The sequence below is a fragment of the Hevea brasiliensis genome, chromosome 2 (genome assembly GCF_030052815.1).
Source record: "Hevea brasiliensis isolate MT/VB/25A 57/8 chromosome 2, ASM3005281v1, whole genome shotgun sequence".
In the NCBI taxonomy this organism is placed as follows: Eukaryota; Viridiplantae; Streptophyta; class Magnoliopsida; order Malpighiales; family Euphorbiaceae; genus Hevea; species Hevea brasiliensis.
Genome location: NC_079494.1, coordinates 12,207,995 through 12,231,537, shown reverse-complemented (window position 1 = coordinate 12,231,537; position 23,543 = coordinate 12,207,995). Strand labels below are relative to the sequence as shown.

At 36.2% G+C, this 23,543-nt stretch overlaps 1 pseudogene; it reads left to right on the top strand.

The window, feature by feature from the left end:
• Positions 1-23,543, top strand: part of LOC110663731 (pre-mRNA-processing protein 40A-like) — a 34,260-nt pseudogene that overhangs the window by 6,660 nt on the left and 4,057 nt on the right.

Here is a 23,543-nt window from a genome sequence, read left to right as displayed (position 1 = left end):
TAGCCACCCAAACGTTGATCAAATTTGTTTTATTTGGATTCTCGTTTTCTTTGCATGTTTCTTTATTGGTTTGTAGATGTCATGGCAAATGGAGAAATTTAACAACTGCTCTACATGCTCACTTTAAAGGCAGGTTTTCACTTTCCCATGGCAGGCAACAATTTGTTATTTACATCCTATTTGCATGTGGGGAAAATTTTTATGTGGAATGTGCTTAATTAGTGTTTCAATATTAGTGGTTTTTCTTATTATTTTACTGAAGTTTTTGGGAAGTGTGTACTATTGCTTATCTTTACTTGCAATTGTATATCTGTTTATCTGTAAATTTTCTTCCAGTTGTTACTTCGATGCTCCTGCATGTTCATGATTTGCACAAGATAATTGTGGTGCTGTCCATTACATGTTTCTCTGGAATCACAATCTCTTCTTTTCCTTCCCCCCCAAAAGGAAAACTTATTTATGGTTTATTGACTTACTGTTTGTACCTAACTGTAAGTACCAATATATATAATATAATGATGGCTTTATTAAAAGTAAAGTGATGCTTTAATTCCCATTTGGTTCAAATGAACTAGAAATGTAGAATTCATTTAGAGTGAATTCTAGTTAAAATTCATTTACCTTGTTTTTGGGGTATGATACAACTTAAAATACATAATTCAATTGAATCACATATAATTCATGTTTGGCATTATTTTATAATTGAAGTTCATTTATTCTTATTTCCTAAAATATTCTCAATAACCAAAAAAAAAAAAAAAAATCCTTACTTCCTAAACGTTATGATAGAGTAAATAACTGCTCTGTAATTGTTAAATTCAACACCCAACAAAGTAATACAATTTCGAATCAATTCCAATTCAAAATTTCATTTAATTTTCTCAACAGAAAAGAACTGGAGTTAATACAAAGAAATTGAAAAACAAAGTACAACAACCAGAATTACCAGGAGAAGAATCTCCTAAGCAGATCACAACCTGCCCCGCTAAGCTTACAAGCTGGAATGAAAAGAAAAACAACCCCCAATTACAGTTTTTAGAAAGATCCCCTCCTCTCAACAAAATTATCTTGTTATAGTTTCTTTGCCCCATGTGCTTCCTTCCACGTGCATTCTCCCTCAGCAACTCTTTGAGCAGAATTTCCCATAGCTGTGAATCAGCATTTGCTGTAACTGATTGTCCTTCTGGAACTTCTTCACTCTTCTAGAACAAACCACCCAGCCTTGGCTATTTTTCTTCAGTTCCTTTCCTCTGTTTTGATCACTGCCCTCACTACATTATATTGGATGAAGCTTATTCTTATTATATAATTTAGAATTACATTATTTTTATTTTTAAAATACCCTTAATCTATTTTTTTTTTTGCAAGGAACAAGTTTATTTTCATTATGCACAAATTTTGTTTAATATATAATTTCAAAATATTTATTTTAAATGTTGTGTCTTGTGTGTGTGTGTGTGTGTGAGAGAGAGAGAGAGAGTGAGAGAGAGAGAGAGAGATGGGCATTTGGGTCCAAAAATGCCATTGTCTTAATTTTGTGGATTTCATTTGAAATTCCACTTATTTGATAGAATTTGATTTTAGGTACGTTCAATTTCATAGAATTGAATTTGCAGAATTGACATCTACATTTTTTTTTCATCAAACCAAACATGCAAAACATGAAATTCAGTTGAATACTTGAATTTCACAATTTTGTGGAATTTATTTGAACCAAACATATCCTTAATAATGATTTTGATGTGACTAGAAAAATTCTAATTATTAAATATTAAATAGGCTAAAATTAATTAAAATTATAATAAATAAACACAAGAAATTGTATTTAGTTGCAAAAGAGAGAAAAAATAATAGCTTGGCATTGCTCTCCAAGAATGGTGTCACGCCTATTAAAATAATATAAAATAAAAATAAAAAATGCAAATAGAAATGTGAAACAAAAATTGAAAGAAAAAATTAGAAAAAATAAAAGGAGAATAGCATGACACTTGTTCAAGAAACAATGCTTGCTCTTTGACAGGAGCAAAATCATTAGTTTTGTAGTGATTTGAGGTGTAGAATGGTCCAAATACTATTTTTTAGAACAGTAAATCAAAGTTGTGTATTAGTATATATATTACTGTTTGTCATAACTTTTTAAACTACAAAATTATGGTGTTTCTTGTGTTTGAGGCCTCTTGGTTGGTAACCCATTTTTTCATCTTAGAAGAAATTTATTTATTGAACCTGGTGCAATTATTTGTAGAACTTGCTAACTATTTCATATGCATTGTGTTAAGGGCCCTTGCATAGGAGCGTGTCATAGGTCGTTGGACAAGATAATCCTCTTCGGAAGGAATTGAATTTCTGATAGCATTTCCGCCTTTGTGTGAAGAACCTATTGTGCCTTAATGTAGAGCTTGTTTGAGGGAGCTTTAGAACCTCTTGATAATTTGTGAAAATAATTTTGCTTGAATTTTATTCATAATATGTCTCCTTAAATAGAGATTACAACATAGAGGTCTTATTCCATAATAGGAATGTACAATCAAGATTTAAAAATAAAATAAAGAGACTTCTAAAAATAGCTCCTCAATTTAAGAAGATTGTTGCAAATTAGCTACTACACTTGCTATCTCCCTTGTTGTTGATTTAGTTATTGCCAACTTTATTGTTCTTGACTTATTTATCATGTGGCCCACGCATCTCATAGGACTTGTTTATTGTTATGGAAAGTCAATCACCATGTTATGGAAAGTCAATCACTATATTATTTTTCTGTATATTTTCTATTCTGTATTCCTATTTAGGATTTCTTATTTAGGATTTCTTCCTAATTAGTAGAACACAATTATAGGAACCAATTGTATATATATACCCATGTACAGATTAATTGAAATCAAGGAGAATCATCTCTTTCTACATGGTATCAGAGCAATCAACCCCATATGTCTGAGCATATCCTTTTGCTATAAGGCGTGCTTTTAACCTAGCTACAGAACCATTAGGATTTACTCATCAGATATACCCATTTGCAACCAATAGCTTTCTTACCAGTGGGCAAAGGCAATAGTTCCCATGTACCGTTAGCATCTAAAGCCTCCATTTCCTCTTTCATAGCATCACACCAGCCAGGATGAGACAGTGCCTCATCAACAGTATTAGGGATAGGAACAGAGTCTAAAGAAATAACAAAACACCGAGAACAAGAAGACAATTGATTATAAGAAACAAAAGAAGAGATATGGTAAGTACAGGAACGTTTACCTTTACGAAGAGCAATGGGTAAGTCTAGATCAGAATCATGATCAGTATGAGGTACAGGATCTCCTAACGAAGTAGCTGGTGGAGGATCTGAGTCAGGAATCTCCAATCTCCTGGAATAAACATGAACAACGGGAGGTCGAGTAGGTCTAGAGACAGAAGGAACAGGCTGTGGGAGAGGACTAGACATTGGTTGGACAGTATATATTAAGAGATCATCCTCCTCCCCCTGACTCTCATACACAGATGATGGAGGAAAAAATGGAGTGGACTCAAAAAATGTGACATCTGCAGAAACAAGATAACGATTAAGAGTAGGAGAGAAACAACGGTACCCTTTTTGGAGCCGGGAGTACCCAAGGAAGACACATTTGAGAGATTTTGGATCCAATTTAGTAACCTGTGGACGAACATCACGCACAAAACAGGTACAACAAAAAATACGGGGTTCAATAGGGAACAAAGATTTTGTAGGAAACAAAGTAGTATAAGGAATATCCCCATTAAGGACATAAGACAACATACGATTGATCAAAAAACATGCCGTAGAAACTGCATCCGCCCAAAAGTGTTTAGGTACTTTCATCTGAAAAAGAAGAGCACGAGTTACCTCAAGAAGATGACGATTTTTTCTTTCGGCCACGCCATTTTGGGATGGGGTATCCACACAGGAAGACTGATGAAGAATGCCATTTTGTGTCATATAAGGCTGAAATTGTGCTGAAAAGTATTCTTTGGCATTGTCACTTCTTAATATGCGCACAGAAATATTAAATTGAGTTTTGATTTAATTACAAAAGGCACAAAAGATAGAAAACAACTCAGAACGATTCTTCATTAAATATAACCAGGTAACACGAGAGTAATCATCAACAAAAGTAACAAAATAACGAAATCCAGTTTTAGATGTAATAGAACAAGGACCCCAAACATCAGAATGAACTAACTCAAAAGGAGATGAAGCCCGTTTATTGACTCTAGACACAGAAGGCAAACGATGATGTTTTGCAAACTGACACGACTCACATTCTAGTAATCGATAAAGATCAAATTGAGGACACAGCTTCTTCATGGTAGACAAAGAAGGATGACCCAATCTACAATGAGCTTCAAGAGGTGTTAAGGTACTGGAGCAAACAAGCGACCGCGGTACATGATTTTCCAGAATGTAGAGACCACCTGACTCGCGTCCTCTACCAATAATCTGCTTCGTCGTAAGATCCTGAAACAAACACTGGTCAGGAAAAAAGGAAACAGAACAATTTAAGGTACGAGTAAGTTTACTAACAGAAAGTAGATTAAAAGAGAATTTTGGTAGACACAAAATGTAAGACAAAGAAATTGACGGTCGGGTTCAGCCTAACCCATGACACAAGAAGTAGAACCATCACTAAAGTAATGAGAGGAATTGAGATTAGACCAAAAGCGGATAGAAGACTAGAATTACTCGTCATGTGATCTCATGCACTGCAATCAATAACCCATTTGGATGAAGAAGACACAAGGCATGTAGTGGATTTACCTGACTCAGCGATCGCAGTGACAGGGGAACTTGTAGGCTTTAGAGATGCCTGATACTGGGAAAATTGTGCAAAATCCTCTGCAAATACCAAAATAGTTTTCTCAGAGGAAGATATCAGAGAATTCTCTCACGCCATATTTGCCATCCGTGATCGCTGATTTTTTTCTCGGTTGCGGACAATTATATTTTGTATGGCCAGGCTCATGGCAATAATAACAAATGACTCCTCTTGAGTCCTGATTAGAACTAGCCTCTCCATTACGCTGATTACTTCTGTTGCCTGTAATTCCTCCTCTACTTCCTCTTCTATTATCCTGTTGTCCATTTAGATTACGGCTAATAAGAGCACTACTGGCAGGCTGTGAAGATTGAGTACTCTCTGTACGAAGGACCCGTGTGAACGTTTCATGCAAAGAAGAAATCTCAGAACTGGAGAGGATTTGAGATTTAGCAGTCTCATACTCTGAAGGAAGGCCTGCAAGAAAACTCATAATGCCGCTTGCTCCGTTGGGCTCTTTGAACTTTCACATCAGGACTAAAAGGCAACAATACATTAATTTCCTCATATACCCGTTTAAAATCCATAAAATAAGCCGTGAGAGACTTATCCTCTTTCTCAGCACGGTAGAATGCCTTACAAACATCATAAATACGGGAGATATTCCCTTTACCAGAATACAGAAAATCTAAGTAATCCATCAATTCCTTAACAAATTCACAGTGATTAATTAAACTAATTACCTCACTATGAATCGAGTTCCGAAGTTGCAAAAATAACCGAGCATCCTCCCTTAGCCAAGTTTGTCGTGTATCATCAGTGAGTGGATCTTTAGTAAGGTGATCATCCTTATCAATGCTACGCAAATAGACCCTAACAGTCTTACTCCACTCCAGGTAATTCGAACCATTAAGTTTGTGCTCCGTGATCTTAGTCATCACTGGAATCACATCAGAAATAACATTCTTATTGTCTGCCATTTGTTGAGACAAAGAAAACTAACCGAAACGCTAATTCAAAGTGCTTATAGCAGCAAAATAACCCAAAATCACAAATCAAGCAAATACCAAAATAGGATCTGAGAGCCAAACCTCAGAAGTCCTTTAATGGTTATACTGGATCAAGCAACAGCACACAGTGGTGGAATGAGAGGGTTGAGACGACGCCGGCGATGTTGATCGAGGTTGAAACGGCCGGTCGGCGGCCAAGGTCTCTCCTGAGCTGGGTAGTGAAAACAAATAGTCACCCTAGATTGATGACCTGCTTTGATACAAAGTCCTAGGGCATGGTTTGGGAGATTCAGTGAAGCAGTACAGGAATTTGGTATGCAAAAGAGTAAGTGTGATCACTCAGTATTTTATAGGCAATCTGAGGCTGGTCTAATTCTCTTGGTAGTCTATGTGGATGACATTGTCATCACTGGGAGTGACTCTGCAGGTATTTCATCTCTTAAAACCTTCCTCCAAACTCAGTTTCAGACCAAAGACTTGGGATTGTTAAAGTATTTCTTAGGTATTGAAGTTATGAGAAGTAAGAAGGGTATTTTCTTGTCTTAAAGAAAATATGTCCTCGATCTATTGACAGAGACAGGAAAATTAGGTGCTAAGCCTTGTAGCGCACCAATGACTCCAGCTTTATAATTGTTAGCAGGGGATAGTGAGTTGTTTGAAGATCCAGAGAGATACAGGAGATTGGTAGGAAAATTGAACTACCTTACAGTCACTCGTCCTGACTTTGCTTATGCCGTTAGTGTGGTAAGTCAGTTTATGTCTTCCCCAACTGTTGCTTATTGGGAAGCCTTGGAACAAATCTTGTGTTATCTGAAGGGCGCTCCAGGAAGAGGTTTGCTATATGGTAATCATGGGCATTTGAATTTTGAATGTTTTTCAGATGCCGACTGGGCTGGATCTAAGGTTGACAGGAGGTCAACTACTGGATATTGCATTTTTATTGGAGGAAATTTGGTGTCTTGGAGAAGTAAGAAGCAGAGTGTAGTTTCACGATCTAGTGCTGAATCCGAATACAGAGCCATGGCACAATCAGTATGTGAGGTAATGTGGATACTTCAATTACTAGATGAGACAGGTTTTAAGACCTCCCTGCCTGCGAAATTGTGGTGTGATAATCAAGCTGCTCTTCATATTGCTTCTAATCCGGTGTTTCATGAGCGGACCAAACATATTGAGATTGATTGTCACTTTATTCGTGAAAAGATTCAACAACAGATCATCTCAACAGGACACATCAAAACTGGAGAGCAGTTAAGAGATATTTTCACAAAAGCTCTGAATGGAGCTAGGATTGACTACATTTGTAACAAGTTGGGCATGATTAACATCTATGCTCCAACTTGAGGGGGAGTGTTATGGAAAGTCAATCACCATGTTATGAAAAGTCAATCACTATATTATTTCTCTGTATATTTTGTATTCTGTATTCCTATTTAGGATTTCTTATTTAGGATTTCTTCCTAATTAGTAGAACACAATTATAGGAACCAATTGTATATATATACCCATGTACAGATTAATTGAAATCAAGGAGAATCATCTCTTTCTACATTTATGAATGCCTCTCTAACATTACTCCCCTCCGGGAAAAAGAGCTTGTTCTCAAGTTTGAAGTCTTGATAAGCTTTGTGGAATGAGGCACTACTTCCCAGTTTGCATGAAATGGAGGCATGCTGCACCAGTGAACTAAGACCTCGTAAATTCCTGGCCTATCCTCAACAGGTGGCAAAGCTGGTGAAGTTGTGGGTGGCTCGCCTTTAAAAGCTTTGAGCAAAGACATGTGAAAAACATTATGTAATATTTGGCGATAACTCCAATTGGTAAACAACTTGCCTAATCTTGCGTAGCACCTTAAAAGGTCCATAAAACCAACAAGTAAGCTTGTGGCAAAGCTTCCTAACAATAGATTTCTAGTGATAGAGATGCAATCGCTGCCATCTTTTAGGAGGCGTGGATAGCAGTAGGGTCGAACCACAATAGGCTAGCACTTGGTTGCAACCAAATTTGGTGGCTACAGGTTCTAAGTGGCAGTAGTCCTGATAGTTCTTGGAATAAGTCACTGAATTCATCGAACAACTGATCTAGTTGGTCCCCAAGGTCCCTCTTCCTTTGTAGTTAGTGAACCTTATACCTCTTAGTGGGCTGTTGCTCTTTGGCTAGAAATTTGTTTGTTGTCTAGCCCAAAACTTGTGGTGAGTGAGGCAAAGTCTTATATAATTAGACCCAACGTTGTTTGCCATTAGACACTAAGAAAAATGTCAAAACCAGTCAAAGGAATTAAGGGTGTGTAAACGATCAGTTCGGTTTAAATTGATAAAATCGATAACCGAAAATCAAGAATTTTGAAGACCGAATTGAACCGACTACCAAGGGGGTACCAAACCAATCGAACCAAATTTGCAAGATTTCATATTTTCAACATTAAATCTCAATAAAAAAAAGATAAAAAATGAAACCTAGAATTAAAATACAACCAAGTCAATAGCAATAATGGTTGAAGCAAAGATAACAAATCTCAATAACAAATTTTTAACTATTAATAAACAATATATAAACAAATCAGAAATAAGAGCACAAATCTCTTAATAATCAATAAACAATATACAACAAATAAGAAATTAGGACTCAAAAATTTCACAATCTAGATTACAAAGTTTCAACTTTGTATAATATGCATGTGGTTATTTGCAGAAGAATGAACAATCAATGAATCAAAAGAAGAAAAATAAGAAGAAGAGGGAGGAGGAGGAGGACCAACTATTGTGACGGTAAGCACCGAGTAGATGCGACAGGTGAGCAACGAGCAGAAGCAACACCCATAAGCAACAAACACTATCACACAGTGAGGATGCATGACTAGTGGGGGACAAGAATGCATGGGTGAGAAAAACCCTGAGTTTGTCTCGGGATCGAGAGGGATTTGGGTTTGTGGCTATGGCTGTGTCTGTGGGTTAAGAGGGGAGGTGTTGATATCGAGAGGTCTGAATCATGAAGAAGTGAAGAAGTGATTGAAGAAAAAAAGAAGACAAAGAAGAATTAGATGAGACAAGAAGAAGGAGGAGGAGGCTTTTGTTCGATTTATCTAGGGATGGGACTAGAGGGCATGGGATGGGACTAAACGAGTGGGATGGGATGGGTCTGACTTGGCTATTTATTTATATAGTTGATTTGGTTTTTTTCATTAATTTTTGTTAATTAATTGAACCAAACTAAAAACCGAGAATCCTGAAAATGACGAATGGAACCAAACTTATCGGATAAAAAAAGAACCGATTAGACCGATTCAGTTTGATTCGGTTTAAATCGAAAAGTGCTCACTTCTAATAGGAATAATAAAGAAGTCAACAATAAAGCAATCGTAAGTTACAATAGAAGTTACCACGTTGCAAATCCTTTCATTGAAGATTTTTTCCTCGTTAGCAACTGAAACACACATTCTAGTCTGAGGTTGCACTATCAATCCCAAGCGTTCTCCCTAAATCTACTAAGCCTAGCAAAGGATGATTCTCAATCATAGCCCATAGTTCTCACTTTTTGCTTGCCAGTGATTGCATGCAATGATATTTTGGGTTCATGTGGCTCCTAATGTTCCGTGTCATTTGAGATTTCTTCTTGATCTAATATCTTAAACCAAAATATTTTTTTGCACTGGTGCTCAAAGGAGTATGGCTTATCGCAATTATAATACAACTCCTAGTGTAACAACCCAAGCAGTCCCACATCGTGTGTGAGAATAGAAAAGATTAAGGATTTATATAACCCTTACACCAACTACCATTGTAACTTGGGTTAACCATTTTGGGTCAGGTGATTTAGGGTCTAAAAGTTATTTTGGTTAGTTGTAGTAGGGTGTTATACTTCTGCTTGCCGTTCTGCCATTTCTACTCAACTAAGCTTTTTTACAAAAGGTGCGTAGACACTACTGATACTACTAGATCCTGTAACTGATGCTTCGCCTATGTTTTTGGGATTGCATCCAGATGCTAGTGAAGATGCGGGTTTTTGGTTGGTAGTCACAATAGTCCCCCAGTTAGCAGTCCCTGTTCGCCTCAGCTGTCGTTGTTTCTCATAAGCTCGTACTAAAATCATTACCATAGCTAAATTGGGAGGGTTTGTAATTCTACATCTATGTGAATAGTATCGAGTAACCCTACTGTAAATAGATCCAATTGTAGGTCGGGATAAATAGTAGTTGCCCTTGTTAATAATGACTAAAATTGGCATTGGTATTCCTCCTCTGTGCTTGTTTGTTTTAGATTCACTAGTTCTCCCAACGGGTTGCTGTGTGAGGTGGTTTGAAGCACAAAGTGCAATAATTCTTAAAGGTATCCCATGTTAACCAGGGCTACTCTTGCGCCAGCCTATGGAACCACAATTGGGCTTCTCCCAACATGTGGAATGTTGCTAGTCCCACATTATCTACCTCCATGGTTTGTTGGTTATAGAAAAATTGCTTGCATCGATTGAGCCACCCTTGAGTGTCTTCGGAACCATCAAAGGAAGGGAAATCTAACTTTGTATGATAGGGAACTATTGAGGCTCCTTGGTGTCCATCGGACCTCTTCTTCGTGTAGTGCGAATGATTAATCTGGTTGTTGCTTCCTGCCCCTGCATCCCCTTCTTGGATATGTCGCTTACCTGAGCCTTTGAAAAATTCCTTCTAAGATTTCATTGGAGCATGTAATTCCTGTATCTTTTGGGTGCATGCATTTGTTTCTTGCATGAAAACTTTGACTTTGTTATTATTGCTGAATTAAAGGGATGTTTGGTACGAGGTTAACAAGGGGGTAATTGTTATCATTGTAATTTTTAACCTCTCATTAATATTGTTTGGATATTTAAAGAGATTAGGTTAACTTTTCACCTCATTAATATTTATGCCTTCTACCCAAAATCATTTAGAGTGAAGAAAGCGAATTCATATAGCCGACCCCAAATTTTTGGGATAAAAGCTTAGTTAAGTAGAATATTTATATCTTCTTGGGGGTTAAATGTTAATCTTGGGGGTCCTAAATTAATAAATACTTTCTTCAAAGGTTAAAATTTACAAAAGTAATATTCAACCCTTGATTTTTTTACCTTCTACCAAATAAATCCTAAGTTGAATGGGCGGAGGTGAATGAGTGGGCCTACATAAGAGTCCATGAGAGTGGTATGAGCTTACTCGGACGATGATCAAACATTGCTAAAAGATTAGAACTAATCAATTAGGTAGATAGCCCTTCACCCTTATATGCCCATTGAATTCTTTATAATATTTAGATGTGGGACTTTTGACATTCCCCCTCAAGTGGCAATCGTTTTGATTGACACTTGAAACTTGAAATTCTTCTCCTGAAACCTTGAATTGAGGTAGCGGCAATATCAAGAACCTTAGCACTTGAATTGAATTGGGCTAGACCTGCTTTGATACCACATTACTGAACTGAATCGAATGGGCGAAGGTGAGTGAGTGAGTCAAGGCAAAAGTCCATGACGAGTGAGATGGGCTTTTCAAATTAGGACTAACTATTGCTAAAAGGTTGGAACTAACCAATTAGGTAGTTAGCCTTTCACCCTTGTAAGCTCATTGAATTCCTTTTAATCTTTAGATGTGGGACGTTTGACAGTTTTGTCAATTTGATTCACCCATGATGCTTAGCTCTGATATCAAGTTGTCAAGGGCTTTTGCATAGGATTGTGTCACAAGTCATTAGATAGGATAATTTTCTTAGGAAGGAATTGAATTTCCCTTATTATTTTTGCCTCTGCGTGAAGAACCCATTGTGCCTTAATGTAGAGCTCGTTTGAGGGAGCTCTAGAACCTCTTAATAACTTGTAAAAATAATTTTGCTTGACATTTATAGTTGCCGGATTCGTTTAACCCCCATGCGTTCCACCACCCAAATCGTGCATCCTAAATCTTGGGACTTGTAGAAAGAGATGATTCTCCTTAATTTCAATTAATCTGTACATGGGTATATATATACAATTGATTCCTATAATTGTGTTCTACTAATTAGGAAGAAATCCTAAATAAGAAATCCTAAATAGGAATACATAATACAGAATATACAAAGAAATAATATAGTGATTGACTTTCCATAACACTCCCCCTCAAGTTGGAGTATAGATGTTAATCATGCCCAACTTGTTACAAATGTAGTCAATCCTAGCTCCATTCAGAGCTTTTGTAAAAATATCTCCTAACTGCTCTTTAGTTTTGATGTGTCCTGTTGAGATGATCTGTTGTTGAATCTTTTCACGAACAAAGTGACAATCAATCTCAATATTTTTGGTCCGCTCATGAAACACCGGATTAGAAACAATATGGAGAGCAGCTTGATTATCACACCACAATTTCGCAGGCATGGAGGTCTTAAAACCTGTCTCATCTAGTAATTGAAGTATTCACATTACCTCCCGTACGGATTGTGCCATGGCTCTGTATTCGGATTCAGCACTAGATCGAGAAACTACACTCTGCTTCTTGCTTCTCCAAGACACCAAATTTCCTTCAACAAAAACGCAATATCTAATAGTTGACCTCCTGTCAACCTTAGATCCAGCCCATTCAGCATCTGAAAAACATTCAATAATCAAATGCCCATGATTACCATTTAACAAACCTCTTTCTGGGGCGCCTTTCAGATAACACAAGATTTGTCCCAAGGTTTCCCAATGAGCAACAGTTGGGGAAGACATAAACTGACTTACCACACTAACGGCATAAGCAACGTCAGGACGAGTGACTGTAAGATAGTTCAATTTTCCTACCAATCTCCTGTATCTCTCTAGATCTTCAAACAACTCACTATCTCCTGCTAACAGTTGTAAATTTGGAGTCATTGGTGTACTATAAGACTTAGCACCTAATTTTTCTGTCTCTGTCAATAAATCGAGGACATATTTTTTTTGAGACAAGAAAATACCCTTCCTACTTCTCATAACTTCAATGCCCAAGAAATACTTTAATAATCCCAAGTCTTTGGTCTGAAACTGGGTTTGGAAGAAGGTTTTAAGAGATGAAATACCTGCAGAGTCACTCCCAGTGATGACAATGTCATCCACATAGACTACCAGGGGAATTAGACCAGCCTCAGATTGCCTATAAAATGCTGAGTGATCACACTTACTCTTTTGCATACCAAATTTCTGTACTGCTTCACTGAATCTCCCAAACCAGGCCCTAGGACTTTGTTTCAAGTCGTAAAGAGACTTTCGAAGCTTACAAACTTTACCCAACTCCCCTTGAGCAACAAACCCAGGTGGTTGCTCCATATACACCTCCTCCTGAAGATCATCATGAAGGAAAGCATTTTTGATATCCAATTAGTGCAGGGGCCAATCATATGTAGCTGCTAAAGAGATAAACAAGCGAACAGAAGTAAGTTTAGCTACAAGAGAAAAAGTGCCAGAGTAGTCAACCCCATATGTCTGAGCATATCTTTTTGCTACAAGGCGTGCTTTTAACCTAGCCACAGAACCATTAAGATTTACCTTTACTGTAAATACCCATTTACAACCAATAGTTTTCTTACCAGTGGGCAAAGGCAACAGTTCCCATGTACCATTAGCATCTAAAGCCTCCATTTCCTCTTTCATAGCAGCACACCAGCCAGGATGAGACGGTGCCTCACTAACAGTATTAGGGATAGGAACAGAGTCTAAAGAAGTAACAAAACACCGAGAACAAGAAGACAATTGATTATAAGAAACAAAAGAAGAGATAGGGTAAGTACATGAACATTTACCTTTACGAAGAGCAATGGGTAAGTCTAGATCAGAATCATGATCAGTATGAGGTACAGGATCTCCCAACGAAGTAGCTGGTGGAGGATCTGAGTCAGGAATCTCCAATCTCTTGGAATAAACATGAACAACGGGAGGTCGAGTAGGTCTAGAGACAAAAGGATCAAGCTGTGAGAGAGGACTAGACATTGGTTGGACAGTATATATTAAGAGATCATCCTCCTCCCCCTGACTCTCATACACAGATGATGGAGGAAAAAATGGAGTGGACTCAAAAAATATGACATCGGCAGAAACAAGATAACGATTAAGAGTAGGAGAGAAACAGCGGTACCCTTTTTGGAGCCGGGAGTATCCAAGGAAGACACATTTGAGAGACTTTGGATCCAATTTAGTAATCTGTGAACGAACATCATGCACAAAACAGGTACAACAAAAAATACGGGGTTCAACAGTGAACAAAGATTTTGTAGGAAACAAAGCAATATAAGGAATATCCCCATTAAGGATAGAAGACGGCATACGATTGATCAAAAAATATGCCGTAGAAAATGCATCTGCCCAAAAGTGTTTAGAAACTTTCATCTAAAAAAGAAGAGCACGAGTTACCTTAAGAAGATGCCGATTTTCTTTCGGCCACGTCATTTTGGGATGGGGTATCCACACAGGAAGACTAATGAAGAATGTCATTTTGTGTCATATAAGATTGAAATTGTGCTGAAAAGTATTCTTTGGCATTGTCACTTCTTAATATGCGCACAGAAATATTAAATTGAGTTTTGATTTCATTACAAAAGGCACAAAAGATAGAAAACAACTCAGAACAATTCTTCATTAAATATAACAAGGTAACACGAGAGTAATCATCAACAAAAGTAACAAAATAACGAAATGCAGTTTTAGAAGTAACAGAACAAGGACCCCAAAATCAGAATGAACTAACTCAAAAGGGGATGAAGCCCGTTTATTGACTCTAGACACAGAAGGCAAACGATGATATTTTGCAAACTGACACGACTCACATTCTAGTACTGATAAAAACTGAAATGAGGACATAGCTTCTTCATGGTAGACAAAGAAGGATGGTGAGTTTTAAGAGGTGTTAAGGTACTGGAGCAAACAAGCAACCGCGGTACATGATTTTCCAGAATGTAGAGACCACCTAACTCACGTCTTCTACCAATAATCTGCTTCGTTGTAATATTTTGAAACAAACACTGGTCAGGAAAAAAGAAAACTGAACAATTTAAGGTACGAGTAAGTTTACTAACAGAAAGTAGATTAAAAGAGAATTTTGGTAGACACAAACAGATGACAAAGAAATTGACGAAGTCGGGTTCGCAGTTCCAGAACCCATGACACAAAAAGTAGAACCATCAACTAAAGTAACTATAGAGGAAGTGAGATTAGACTGAAAAGCAGATAAAAGAATAGAATTACCTGTCATGTGATCTGTCGCACCAGAATCAATAACCCATTTAGATGAGAAAGATACAAGACATGTAGTGGATTTACCTGACTCAGCTATCGTAGTTACAGGGGAACTGGTAGGCTTTAGAGATGCCTGATACTAGGAAAACTGTGTAAAATTCTCTGCAGATAGCAAAATAGTTTTCTCAGAGGAAGATACTGTAGAATCTTCTGCTGCCATATTTGCCATCTGTGATCGCTGATTTTTTCTCTGAAGTTGCGGACAATTATATTTTGTATGGCCAAGCTTATAGCAATAATAACAAATGACTCCTCTTGAGTCCTGATTAGAACTAGCCTCTCCATTACGCTGATTACTTTTGTTGTCTGTAATTCCTCCTCTACTTTCTCTTCTATTACCCTGTTGTCCATTTAGATTACGGCTAATAAGAGCACTACTGGCAGGTTGTGAAGATTTGTTACTTTCTGTACGAAGGATCCGTGTGAACGTTTCATGCAAAGAGGAAATCTCAGAACTGAAGAAAATATGAGATTTAGCAGTCTCATACTGTGAAGGAAGGCCTGCAAGAAAACTCACAACAGCCAGTTGCTCCCGTTGGGCCTGCTGAACTTTCACATCAGGACTAAAATGTAACAATACATTAAGTTCCTCATATACCCGTTTAAAATCCATAAAATAAGCCGTGAGAGACTTATCATCTTTCTCAGCACGGTAGAATGCCTTACAAACATCATAAATACGTGAGATATTCCCTTTACCAAAATACAAAAAATCTAAGTAATCCATCAATTCCTTAACAAATTCACAGTGATTAATTAAACTAATTACCTCACTGTGAATCGAGTTCCGAAGCTGCAAAAACAACCGAGCATCCTCTCTTAGCCAAGTTTGTCGTATATCATTAGTAGGTGGATCTTTAGTAAGGTGATCATCCTTATCAATACTATGCAAATAAACCCTAACAGTCTTACTCCACTTCAGATAATTCGAACCATTAAGTTTGTGTTCCGTGATCTTAGTCATCACCGGAATCACATCAGAAATAATATTCTTATTGTCTGCCATTTGTTGAGACAGAGAAAACTAACCGAAACGCTAATCCAAAGTGTTTACAGCAGCAAAATAACCCAAAATCACAAATCAAGCAAATACCGAAATAGGATCTAAGAGCCAAACCTAAGAAGTCCTTTAATGGTGTACTGGATCAGGCAACAGCACACAGTGGTGGAATGAGGGGGTTGAGGCGACGCAGGCGATATTGATCGGAGTCGAAACAGCTGGTCGGCGTCCAAGGTCTCTCCTGAGTTGGGTGGTGAGAACAAATAGTCACCCTAGATAGATAACCTGCTCTGATACCATGTAGAAAGAGATGATTCTCCTTAATTTTAATTAATCTGTACATGGGTATATATATACAATTGATTCCTATAATTGTGTTCTACTAATTAGGAAGAAATCCTAAATAAGAATACATAATACAGAATATACAAAGAAATAATGTAGTGATTGACTTTCCATAATAGAACTTTTTCATTGCAAATCGATTGGGAACTCGATCTAAGTTGACAAATCAAGTGATCCCGTTCCACTCTGCTCGGCACAAAATTGAAGGGAAGAAGAAGAAGAAATTCTATTCATTTCTTTTAATTTTTCTTTTCTTTATTTTTTTTAATAAAATAAAGCTACCTATGATGTTAGTAATTTAGTATACAAAGAATAAAAAGAGAAGTAAAAATAGAGAATAATAAGCAGCAACATCAAAACCTAGAGAAGAAAAAGAAGAGAAGTGTTCCAGAATAAGAAGAAGAATCCTCATGCATCTCTTTCTGCTTCATTCTTTCTTCATTGGCATAGGTTATAGTAAATAGAAGGGTTGCTAATTACAGCTTACACGTGTTATTAACCCTATAAAGCCCATGAAGTGTTAAATAATAAGGCGTTGGTTATATTGAGCTCTAAATTCTAAGGTCCATTTAATTTTATAATATATGTTTGTTAAATTTCAATTAAAAGTCCATTCTACTTAAAATTTAATTAATAAAAAATTTAATAGTATACTAAAAAAAAGGTTTTGGAATTTTCTTTTACTAATATTAATCTTGTGAAATGTACACATCATAAAAAAATCTAAAATTCTGAAAAAAATTATTTAATTAGGTGATTTTGGCCATAGATATTATGCTAGATAATTTTATGTCATGTACCATGAACCGAATTGATATAATTCACGTACAGCGTTCCAAATTGGCGTACCAACTAAGCCTACCCTCACGAATCATATATCTAGTTAAGTGGCGTACCCTATACCCGTACCCTTACCGCGACCGAAGACGTATTGTGTTGCAGGTAACTATGGCTTGAATTTTATTCATAGTATGTCTCCTTAATTAGAGTTTACAGCATAGAGGTCTTATCTAGAATAGGAACATACAATCAAGATTTAAAAATAAAATAAAGAGACTTCTAAGAATAGCTCTGCAATTTAAGAAGATTGCTGTAAATTAGCTGCTATCCCTGCTGTCCTGCTTGTTGCCGAAATTAGTTGCTGCCACCTTTATTGCTCTTGACTTCTTTATCATGTGGTCCACACCTCGCAAGGACTTGCTTATAACTGCATATCTAACGCATTGTTGATTTTGTATTCCGTACCACTTGAATTTTGGGCTACCTGCTACTGGTTAGGCTTATGACAAATTCTGAATGAAGAAAATAAATATGCAGTTCAGGGTAAAGAATTATTACTTGGTTCTTAAAATTTTTTTATTATGGATTTCTTCTTTCTCCTCTTTATTCATTATCGTATATGTGGTTGCTCTTCTTTTGTTGGCTGTTCATGTACTATTATATATATCATATCTATCATTCTGTCTTTGTTGTTTCTTCTGTTAAATTGGCTTCTTAAGGTGATAAATTGCTGTCAATTTGTCAGGGGGCTGATGCTTCAACAGTCTAGAAGGAGTTCACCAATCCAGAGGGAAAAAAGTGTGATGATATTTTTTTCATTATTAGTAATCCTATTTATACAGATTTAATTGGAATCTGTTTTGATTATGGCCCTCTTCCCCCCTTGGGATCCCTATTTAATCACGGGGTGGCGTTTGCAGATATTACTACAACAAAGTTACAAAGCAATCTAAGTGGTCAATGCCAGAGGAATTGAAGGTATGCTAGTGCTATCTGTTACTGTCGTGGTTTTAAATCACGGTTGCAGTCGTGGTTAACAGAAATAGGCCTGTAATGGCTTGCTATGCAAATTTTTTTGAAAAATTTGCAAAGTTCGTGAAATAGATAAATATTCAAAGATATAATTAAAACTAAGATATATAACTAAATAGTAAGTATAAATATATCAAATAAATGCATTAAATCCACCATTCTTATACACCATTAGTATTAATCAATTTAAAACGAAATTAAATGAGTAGATAGTAAATAACTAACCTTATTACCACCAAAATGAGTGTCTAGGAGGTTGTTGATTATCTTGACTTTGATCTTGGTACTAATATTGGGAGCTTTGATCATTAGCTTAGGTTGTATACTTACTATGTAATTAGGTTGTAAACTTAATATGTAATTTATGAAAATTAATTTTAAAAATTAATTTCATGATTATTTATTTTTCTTAAATTTTATAACCTAAGTAATAAATTAAAAAACAGATTTATTTTATTTTTTAAATTATTATTTATTTTTCTTAAATTTTATAACTAAGTAATAAATTGCAAAATAGATTTTTTTTTTTTTAAATTACAGCATATATTTTTTATTAGTTTACACTTTACGATATGCATTAAATTGACTTATTTATGCATTAGCTATAATAACTAAGGTGAGAAACTAAACATTTAATTTAAAAATTAGGTTTTAAACTTACGTTGCTGCTACATTTCTGATCTCACATTTGTAAAATTTGTTTACAGTTAGCTCTTGAACAGGCTCAGCAAACAGTTAGCCAGGGAACCCAATCTGAAGCCTGATGCAGCTTCTCATGCCTCAACTGCAGTTGCTGTTACCTTGAGTGAAACATCTGCAACAGCAATTTCAGTTAGTTCCAGCTCTTCAGCATTATTTGGAGTAGCCTCAAGCCGAATTCCAATCACACCTGTTGCTGCTGTTTCTAATCCTGCAGTCGTAGTTTCTGGTTCATCAGCCCTGCCTGTTGCACAATCTAACATAGCAAATGCTGCTGCTGTCCAACCTCCTGTGGTAACCTTGACTCCTTTACCGACTGCTGTTTCAGGGAGTGCTAGTGTTACTACTGCTTTGGTTAATTCCAAGACACCATCACTGTATGGCCTTCTTTTTGCTGCTTCATTTTTTCAATGACCTTGAATGATTCATAATTGTCATAAATTTTGAATGCTGCTTGCTTTATCCTTTAACAATTACAGAACTGGCCTTGATAATTTTACATCTCAAGTTGCTGCCAGTTCTGAAGATAGAGCATCTGTGCTGGATACTGAGGTATGATGAATTCCTTAAAGGTTGTTTTCTAAAGTTACAAGATGCATTTTTCAACTTTAGCTGAAATTGTAATTGCTGCCAATATTGTTGGGAAAGGAGGACTAATATGTGCATAGGTTTTTACCCTATAGTAGGAAAGATCCTGTAGTAACTTGCTTCTTTTTTTCAACTTATAATATGCTCTTGTTATGAAAGGTATGCATGTGAGATAGATATTCTTAATTAGCTTTTTTCAATGTCCCGTTATTGTGTTATTGGCAGGAAGTGAAAAAAGGAATGGCAGTTGCTGGAAAAAGTGATGCAAATCCGTTAGAGGAGAATACCCTGTATGATGAACCTTTAGTATTTTCCAATAAACTGGTATCAACTCAAAATTAATTGTATCCCTTCCCTACATTTGATTTATCTGCTTGCTTAGTTTATTTCCTAGAATTGGGAAACAATGATAAATGTTGCTGCTTTCTTCAGTCTTTGTTGTTTATTGATTTGAAAATTTCATATGTATTTAATGTTTAGGAGGCAAAAAATGCATTCAAAGCTCTCTTGAAAGCTGCTAATGTTCAGTCTGATTGGACTTGGAAGCAGGAAGCATGGTCGCATTACATTCTTACCATTTTTTTTTTCATTGATTGTCATTGATATTGAAATTTGATGTTAGGCAATGAGAGAGATCATTAATGACGAGATATAAACTCAACTCAACTCAACTAAGCCTTTATCCCAAAAATTTGGAGTCGGCTATATGTATTCATTTTCTCCACTCTGAACGATTTTGGGTTAAATTCTCAGAAATATGTAATGCTTCTAGGTCATGTTGTGCTACTCTCCTCCAAGTCAATTTAAGTCTACCCCTTTTTTTCTTTCTATCCTCTAACCTAATGTGCTCTACTTGTCTAGCTGGAACCTCCGCATGTCTACGCTTCACATGACCAAACTACCTCAATCTCCCTTCTCTCAACTTATCTTCAATTGTCACCACTCCTTCCTTTTCTCTAATACTCTCATTGCGGACTTTATTTAGTCTAGTATGGCCACTCATCCACCTTAACATTCTCATCTCTGCAACTCTTATCTTAGATGCATACGACTCTTTCAGTACCCAACACTCACTACCATATAATATTGCTGGTCGTATGGTTGTACGGTAAAATTTTCCTTTCAATTTCCTTTCAATTAATGACAAGAGCTATAATGCTCTAAAAACACTTGGTGAACGGAAGCAAGCCTTTCATGAGGTAAACATTACATCAAAACTTAAATGCTTTGCATTGAATTTCTCTAATTGCTAATTCTCTGTATTCACATCAATTATTTTTACTGTTCATATAAAATCAACCATCTTTTGTGCTTTAGTACTTGGGTCAAAGGAAAAAAATAGAAGCTGAGGAGGGGCGCATGAGGCAAAAAAGAAGGCGGGAGGAATTCACCAAGATGTTGGAAGTATGTTACCTAAAGCTAGGAATATCTTTTTTTCCTTTATTCTTTTTCTTTCTTTCTCTGTCTTGTCTTCTCCCTTGTTTGTATTTGGTTGATATAATGCTTTTTGGTGCTTTTGATCTCATTCCAGGAGTCCAAGGAAGTCACATTAGCCATGAAATGGAGGTTTAAATTTGTACCTATTCTGTGTGAAGTTCTATTTTAACCCTAGGCTGTCCATGTGTAGTAGAGGTGACAATCTGGTTAAAATCACTTTGACCTTTTTAGTGTTTGGGTAACTTTGGTTTTTGGGTTGGTTCAGGAAACCGAACGAGTTGACTTTTGGGGATCCATTTATAGTCTCTATGGATCCTTTTTGTAATTTTTGAAATTATTATTTTTATTTTTTTAAATTTCATCTTTTTTTTTCTATTTTAAAATAAATTATTTCAGTTCATTTGGGTTACTTCACTTCAACCCTCATATTTTGGTCATTCAGGTTTAGTATGGGTTTGGGCAGATTTTGTCCATAATATATATATTTTTTAAGTGGGTTTTGGTTGGGTTAGAACTTAGAATCACCACCTCTACTATCAGTGTAGTTTTTGACCCTAGATAGGCAGTTTGTTGAATAAATGTTTTAGCTGAACCTTTTGTTCAATCAGCAAAGCCATAAGTTTGTTTGAAAATGATGAGCGGTTCAAGGCTGTTGAGAAAACAAGAGATTGGGAAGATTTTTTTTGACAACTACATTGTGGAACTTGGAAGAAAGGTAGACAATTGCAGTACCTAAACTTGGTTCACTCAACATTAACACGTGCATATCAGTGTGAATGAGAATTTTTATCTATCTATAATTCAAGTAATAGTTGTTATGATATTGTAAAATCATAGTAAAGTGCCTAAATGTGTTTGAGGTCCTAAATCTATTTACTGAGCATTTATAATTTTCAATTAGAATATATGGTTTTCATGTTCTACAGAAGCATAAAAATGTAATCTATAGTGCTTGCATGTATTTTTGTTATGCATTGGAAATAAATTGTCTTTGAAATCACATTTTGGTCCCTGTTATTTTGTTGGTGTTTTATCATTCTCATTTTGAATATGTAGTTGAAGAGCCTGAGTGATGCATATAACATTCGCCATCCTATTCCTATAATTTATGTCCTAATATATGTTATAGGAAAGGGAAAAGGCTGCAGAGGACCACAGGCGGAATGTAGCAGAGTATAGGAAATTTCTGGAATCCTGTGATTTCATTAAGGTATTTCTGAGAGAATATAGGAAAGATATATATGTTTATTCATGAATAAGGTCATGATTAGTGTTTTGTTTGCAGGTCAATAGCCCATGGCGGAAAGTTCAAGGTTGCTTGGAGGATGATGAAAGGTGCTTGCGTCTTGGAAAACTTGACCGCCTACTCATTTTCCAGGTATATTCTTTTGCTTACAAATGATTAGGTGTTTTGAACTATACACTTACAGTCTCAGTGGCAGGATTATATTCGTGACCTGGAGAAGGAAAAAGAGGAGCAAAAGAAGATACAGAAGGTAGATCCATTTGCATGATCTTTAATGCATTTGAGATTATGTTCATATCTTCATTCATTTTTTTTTAACCAAATAAAAGGAACAACTGAGATGGGCTGAGCGCAAAAATCGTGATGCGTTTTGTAAATTGTTGGAAGACCATGTTGCTGATGGGTCTCTTACAGCGAAAACTCGCTGGTTTGACTATTGTTCAAAGGTTCAAATTTGATTTGTTGTGGAGTCAAACATGAATTGTTTCTACTACATAGAAAATAAATTGACAATGAACTTTATGTGAATTGGAATTTACCTGGCTCAACATATCCAATCCTCCCAATCGACTCACGGCCCAGACACTATTCCAATTCCTTTAGTCCCGCTTCATATTCTTCCCAGCAAATATGAACGGCTCATTAGTGTCATTGGTTTTCTAGATACCGGGGCTCACAAAAGCATGATGAACCCAGCTATTTTACCTTCAGAATACTGGGTCCCTCATGAAGAGTACTTCAAAGCAGCAGATGGGAATGTTTTCAAAACTAACCTCATCACCAAGCATCCAATTGGAATTCAGTTCTTCCCCACTTGTATCCTCTGGACCAGGGTTATCGGGTCGGATCTTTCTGACAAAGATTTGCTGATAGGCTTTGACTTGTATCAACAAGCGAAGCATTTGAAGATCCTACCATATATATATATATATATATATATATATATATATATATATATATTCTGTTGGTTGTAGGCTAAGTACTTGCCTCAATATCATGCTGTTGCAACAAACACCTCTGGTTCAACACCTAGAGATCTTTTTGAGGGTGTTGCTGAAGAATTAGAGAAACACGTAACTGTCTTATATCTGACCAGCTCCTGGGACTCTGCTTTGGTGGCAAGGTACTAGTTTTTAATTTTGACAAGAAAAAGAACGAAAATAAATAATGTAAGAGAGTAGATATAATATAATTGTTGAGTCTGTTGAGAGAGGAGATATTTTAATATTTCATGAAAGGGAGACATCTTATTAGTTATAGATCATAAAATGTATCAAGATGAGGTGAAAATTTTCAAATTTTATTATTGTTTGGGGAAGATTTGAAAATTTTATTGCACTATTAGTTACTCAGTTTTTATTTGAATAGAAGATTAATGGGCTTAATGAGTTTCAATTGTGAACTATCAGACTTAAGCATAA